The sequence below is a fragment of the Leptonychotes weddellii genome, chromosome 8 (genome assembly GCF_054177405.1).
Source record: "Leptonychotes weddellii isolate Sample4059 chromosome 8, ASM5417740v2, whole genome shotgun sequence".
NCBI lineage: Eukaryota > Metazoa > Chordata > Mammalia > Carnivora > Phocidae > Leptonychotes > Leptonychotes weddellii.
The window spans coordinates 81,097,929-81,104,827 of NC_138376.1; the positions used below are offsets into that span (position 1 = coordinate 81,097,929).

Sequence of the window (6,899 nt, forward strand, 5' to 3'; positions counted from 1 at the left end):
AGGGAGGGAGGGAGGAGCGGCCGTGACGTGCAAGTAACTGCGCCCCTGTCGGGCGTGTTGTGTCCCCGGCCGGAGCCCACTCTGTTGCTTCCCGGCGCGCATTCGTGAAACAGGGGCGCGACGAGCGCCTCTGCCCTGCCTGCGCTCCTGCCAGGACTCCGCGTGAATCTCCCGCGTCTTGCCTCGGCCCGGCCAGCCTCTGGACGCTCTGTGGACCCGGGGGCTGCAGAGGACGTGGGGATCCGGTGCGCCGTGGCAGTCGCCCTTGGGCCCGGCCGCTACTGCTGGCTCCAAGCGCAGACCCGGAGCTCGAGGACACAGGTGTCCAGTTTCCTTTGACCTTGAAGACCTGGGAAGGTGCGCAGCTCGCGGGGGTGGGAAGTATGTCGGGGAAGCCGACCCTGTTTCCGCGGTCAACCTGAGAGGTCTCCAGAAGGGACGATTTTCAGTTGCAGTAGACGGCAAAGCAGTTAGACCAGGTTCTCCCTAACCGAGTAGTGAACAGGTTCACGAACGTGGAGCGATTCCCAGTGTCCCGCAGGTCAAGGGCAGCGTTGCCTCTATTCCAGACGTTGCTTTGCTTACAGGCTTCGGCTTGTTCACATACCTTATCTATTCTGAAGATCTCACCACAAACCTCTGGGCTTCCTGCAGTTTTCATCTCCACTGCTCACGTCCACACCATTGGCAAAGAACTCTTTTAAAACGCACTGTCAGGTCACTTCCCTACTTAAAATCTTTCTGTGATTCACATGCTCTCTGGGTCAAGTCCAGACTTTGATAAGCAAGGCTTTTGGAGATCTAGCCTTTTGCCCTTCGATCCAGCTTCAAACTTTGTGGGTTCTTTTCTGGATTCATTCTGATGCCCCATTTCTCTTGATCTACTTTCATTACACAGTGGCTTATTAAGCACTCCCCATGTGCCACGCACTGTTCTGGGCAGTTGGGATTCAGCAGAGGGAAACAAACTCAGGTGAAGATTTCTACCCTTGTGGAGTTTATATTCTGTTAGGGGAGACAATCCAAAAAAAGAAAAAGAAAAACCCGGTAAATTGGTAGGTTAGAAGTGCTATGGAGGAAAAAAGTAGAGCAGAGTAAGGGGAGATTGGGAGGGCAAGATGCTTATTAAATAAAATTGGGATGAGTGCACAGCATTGAGGTGACATTTGAGTTCAGAGTTGAAGAAAATGAGTTATCTGTGCAATTACCTGGCAGGAGAGATTTCTAGGTGCAGCTGGAACAAAGACCTTACCCAGAAATGTTCCTGTTGTATGTGAGGAGCATCAGGAAAGCCAGCGTGGCTAGACCTGAGAGAGCAGAGGTTGAGAGTCGCAAGAGATGGGGGAATGGGGGACCAGATCACATACAGCCTCTAACCTTTTCTCAGTGCTTTTGTAGGAGTGATACAGTATAAATTACTTTTTGAAAGACTCACTGCTATGTGGAAAATAGACTCTAATGGAGCCTTTGTAGTATTGCTATCATCATCTGTCATGATGGTTTAAATCTGTGGTAGCAATGGAAGTGGTGAGAAGTGATGGGATACTGGACATGTTTTGAAGATACAGCCAACATAATTTCCTGATATTGGATATGGGTATGAGGGGGAGTCAAGAATGACTAGAAACTTTTGTTCTCAGCACCTACAGGGGTGGAGTTATCATTCGCTGAGATGGGGAAGGCTACAGTTGGAACAGATTTAGGGTTGGGGACATGTCAGGAGTTTGTTTTGGGACCAATAAGGCTTGAAGTACCTGTTACACACCTAAGTGGAGCTATCAGGCATTTGGATATTGTGTCAGGGGTCGCCAAGACCGCCCCTAGGTGCATTGATTGCCTAGGAAGATTCAACAGGACTTGGCTCTGGCTCATGGCTATGATTTATCACAGCAAAAAGATAGCACAGTCAGCAAAGGGAGAAGACTCATAGGACAAAGTGTGCAGGAAACCAGGTGGTCTTCCAAGAGTCCTCTCCCAGTGGGCTCACATAGGACATGCTTAAGTCCCCAGCAACAAATTGTAACAACATATGTGAAATTTTGTCTATCAGGGACGCTCATTAGAACCTCTGCCCAGGGTGTTGATTGGCTTTAGTCACATGGGCACTGTCTGCCTAGCATGTACCAAAATTCAAGACTCCCAGAAGGAAAGCAGGTACTCAGCATAAGAAATTGTACAAACAGTTTAGACCCAGTGAGCGACTCCTGTCAATTCTGAGAATGGTGAGAATCCTGAAATCCAAGTTTCCAGATGCCAGCCAAAGGTCCACCTTGCAAGCAGGCCTTTCTAAGGATAGACTCAAGCCTGCTATATTAACTCCTCTGCACAGATCTACATGTCTGGAATTTGGGAGAAAGATCTGGAATGGGGATATAGCTTGGGGAGTAGTTGGCATGTAGGCAATATTTAAAGCCATGGAAGTGTTTGGTGTCTTGATACGCATTTGTCAAAGCTGACCGATAGAGCTGAGCTGGATAAAGTAAATGTAGAAGAGAAGCAGGCCAAAAATTGAGCCCTGGGGACCTCCAACATTAAGACATCTGGGAGAAGGGAAGAAACAGCAGGTAAGGTGGGAGGAAAACCAAGAGGAAGGTGTCCTGGAAGCCAAGTGAAGAAGAGGGGAGTGATCAGTTGTCTCAGATGCTGCTGAGAAGTCAAACGAGTTGAGGACTAACAAATGATCTTTTGCATTTGGAAAATGAGAGGCATTAAGGTGAGTATAGACAACCCTTTTTGAGGAGTTTTGTTGTAGAGAGGAACAAGAGAAGTTGTAGCTGGGGGCTAGTGGGATTAAGAGAAGGCTGGTTGGTTATTCAGTGAGAGAAATAACAGCATGCTAATGAGAGTGGTCCATTAGAAAGTGAAAAATTATAGTTGTAACTTGCTGTTTCCCCCAAAGTTCTGTGTCAGGCCACCTTTGCCATTAGAACTCTTCTCCGGCATCCCTGCTCTGGCTTTAGTCTGTGCAGGGTCCAGCCTCCGTTGGACCTGGGCTTTCACTCAAGTTCTCTGACAGTTTACCTGCCCACATTCCACTTGAATAGCAGTTTCTTGAGGACAAGAACTGTTTGCTTTATAAGCAGGCCTAGTCTATCTGGCTATTTGGCATATGCAGGCAAATGAGTGCATGAGGGGTGGATGTGATAATGGGTAGGATGCTCCCTTCATTTCTGGAAAATGAATCTGCAAGTATTCACTGGTTTTTTGTGTGTGCCGAGCTGATTGGGGATGGGAATGAGGAATGAGGCACGGTTCCTGCCCTGTCACTACCCTTAGAGTTTGGGAGATAAGAATAGTACGGAAGGGGCGCCTGGGTGGCTCAGTCGGTTAAGCGGCTGCCTTCGGCTCTGGTCATGATCCCAGGGTCCTGGGATCCAGCCCCGCATCAGGCTCCCTGCTCGGTGGGAAGCCTGCTTCTCCCTCTCCCACTCCCCTGCTTGTGTTCCTGCTCTCGCTATCTCTCTCTCTGTCAAATAAATATATAAAATCTTTAAAAAAAAAAAAAAAGAATAGTACGGAAGACACAGTATTGGTGCAACATGAGTTTGGGAAAGGGCAGGGGAGGGCAGAGAGGGAGAGTGCGTCTTGTGTGGAGCCTGGAAGATGGAGAAGCCATGCTAAAAGGACAGACACTTTTCTTTCCAGTGGTAGAATCCTTTCTTCAGGTGGAATATAAGGAAACCCAGTATTTTCCAGCACTGCTGTTCTAGTCGAAGAGGGGTTAGGGCCTGGTTAGCCCTCTCCTCCCACCAGTTTGAAAGCTCTGTGGTAGAACTTGAGTTCTCAGACTCTACCCTGTGGCCCTAGTGCCCACTGCTACAAATGGTCATCCTCTCCAGCAAAAATTAGGTTAACGTGTTTTCTCAATTTTATGTTCATAAATTTTATCTAAACTTCAGCACGTACCAGCGTTTGCTAGAGAGTGAAGCAGATCACAAAGAGGGAGTAGCTAATAAACACAAAGGTAATGCTTGGCTTGACATTTTGGCTATGTTAATTGTTTTTCTATGAATATTATTTTAATAGTTATCCTGTGCTAATAAAAGTTTCCTAGTGTAGGTAAATGTAATGTATTTGTGATATATACAAAGAGCACCATCATATCCAGGCATTCCTCATAAAAGGTAACAGTGTGCTATAATGGCAGGAAATGGCGGGGAGGAATGTGGGAGTCCAGAGACTGACAGAGAGGACTTCCCTCCCCCAGGATGTCTCCTCTTTGGATTTCTTCTAAGTCAGGCCAACAGTTCTTCCTACTCCTCTGCTCCTGAAACTATCCATTCTCTCAGGTATTGCAGTCGGTGAAAGTTGGTTTTTGTTCAAGAGAAAATGAGACATAAATTTCATGGGGTAGTAGAAAGAACAGTGGACTTGGAGTCAGAAGACTGATGGACAGTTCAGCATGGTGGTAAAGAGCCTTGACTTAGCCAGGGAGCCTAGGTTTGAATCCACTTAGTATTTATGTGACCGTGTCACTGAGATGGGCTGGTTGAAAGGAATAAATGAATTAATAGGTAGAGCGGGGCCTGACCCATAGTAAACAATGAGCGTTAAGAAGACTTGTCATTGGAATCCTGGCTGTGTTATTTACTAGCTGTATGACCTAGCAGATTGTTAAATTGCTCCAAGTCTCATTTGTGCTCATCTGTAAAATGAGGGCCCTGTAGAAAGTTATCCCTGAGAGGCTGCCCTTTTCATCTCTGCACACACATACGGCTCTGGGAGTATTGTTAATTGGGGGGAATGTGCAGCCAGGTTCTCAGCTCTCAGGCATACATACAGCCTTTGGCATTATACCTGATAGCAAAACAAACTTTGCTGAAGTCACTTAGGCCAGTGTTTTCTAACTTTTTTTTTACTGTTATCTTTAGTAAATACATTTTCCATGGTGACCCAGTGTATGTGTATGTATATTTACATATGTGTATTGTAATGAAAGTTTCATAAAGCAGTATTTACTCTTACTGTATGTGATGTACTGTAATATTTTCTATTTGTACTCTTCAGTTTTAGTTCTTTCTTAAAAAATATTTTTTTAATTTATTTGTTTGACAGAGAGCAAGAGAGAAAGCATGAGATAGTACAAGCAGGGGGAGCAGCAGAGGGAGAGGGAGAAGCAGGCTGCCCACTGAGCAGGGAACATGACACGGGGTGGGGGTGGAGCGATTCCAGGACCCTGAAATCATGACCTGTGAAGACTCTAAGGCAGACGCTTCACCGACTGAGCCACCCAGGCACCCCCAGTTTTAGTTCTTAAAAAGTACAAATTTTAGGGGCGCCTGGGTGGCTCAGTCGTTAAGCGTCTGCCTTCGGCTCAGGTCATGATCCCAGGGTCCTGGGATCGAGCCCCGCGTTGGGCTCCCTGCTCCGCGGGAAGCCTGCTTCTCCCTCTCCCACTCCCCCTGCTTGTGTTCCCTCTCTTGCTGTGTCTCTGTCTGTCAAATAAATAAATAAAATCTTTAAAAAAAAAAAAAAGTACAAATTTTATAATGGCTCATGACCTACAATTTGAAAAACACCTAAAGATACGCAAATTATCATCATTAATGCCAATCTTTATCTTCTGTATTACAAGAGCATCTTATTAACTAATCTGGTCTAGGCCCAACAGTAAGTGGTGATTTCAGCCAGGGCTGTGTTGGCCCATAACTTGGACATCACCTGGGTAAATGCTACTCAGTCTAGAACTTAGGACCAACACAGAATTTCTGAGGCTGATAGTAGAGAGCTCTGGCCACTTACGGTTAACCTTCCTGTGTGTTTTGGGTGTGTGGGAAGGTATGAAAAGCTCTGCTTATGAAAGAATTACTTGTCTTCAAGTTTTACACCATGGAGAATATATGTTAAAATGTTAACAGTGGTTGTCATAGAGTGGATATGGGTGGTTTGAATTTTCTTTATATTCTTTTCAAATTTTCTACCGCAAAAATATGTTTCACATATAATCATTGAAATCTTCTTTCTCTTAAATTATGGTAATAAGAGCAGCAATTGGGCGCCTGGGTGGCTCAATTGGTTAGGCGACTGCCTTCGGCTCAGGTCATGATCCTGGAGTCCCGGGATCGAGTCCCGCATCGGGCTCCCTGCTCGGCAGGGAGTCTGCTTCTCCCTCTGACCCTCCCCCCTCTCATGTGCTCTCTCTCTCCTCTCATCCTCTCTCTCAAATAAATAAATAAAATCTTTAAAAAAAAAAAGAAATAAGAGCAGCAATTACTGTTAAAAAAAAAATCTTGGCAAGAAGTCCACCATTAGGTACCTTTTTTTGTGTGTGCGGTTTTTTGTTTTTTTGGGTTTTTTTTTTAAGATTTTATTTTTTAAGTAATCTCTACACTCAAGTGTGGGGCTCGAACCTATAACCCGAGGTCGAGTCACATGCTCCACCAACTGAGCCAGCCAGGCACCCCTTAATTTTTGATTGTAGTGATCCATGAAATACAAAGTCTAGGAACTGAAATATACTATTTTCTTTCTTTATCCCTACTTCTATAAAAGTTAAGGTTTTCTTCTATGCATGGTTATTATTCATTCTCTATTAAATTAGGTAGAATATGTATAAAAATGATTTCTCTCAATATTTCTCTTTAAGGTGCTTCAAATAGTTTGCAGTCAGTATTTTAGAGCACTCTGTGGTTTTTATAGCATTTAAAAATTATTTCAAATTATAGTTGTGTTGAAAAACAGCCCTTAAATTATGCCTGCTTTGGGCGCCTGGGTGGCTCAGTTGGTTAAGCGACTGCCTTCAGCTCAGGTCATGATCCCAGGGTCCTGGGATCGAGTCCCGCATCGGGCTCCCTGCTCTGCAGGGAGCCTGCTTCTCCCTCTCCCACTCCCCCTGCTTGTGTTCCCTCTCTCGCTGTGTCTCTCTCTGTCAAATAAATAAATAAAATCTTTAAAAAAAA

At 45.3% G+C, this 6,899-nt stretch overlaps 1 protein-coding gene across 2 annotated transcripts in view; it reads left to right on the top strand.

Annotated features, from left to right (window-relative positions):
• Positions 1-6,899, top strand: part of MTRES1 (mitochondrial transcription rescue factor 1) — a 15,141-nt gene continuing 8,242 nt past the window's right edge. Inside the window, exon 1 of one of the 2 annotated variants that reach the window (XM_006741380.2) lies at positions 1-357. The gene's annotated coding sequence lies outside the window, so the exon portion shown is untranslated. The remainder of the gene's footprint in view (positions 358-6,899) is intronic. The other variant, XM_031036845.2, reaches the window with a different exon arrangement.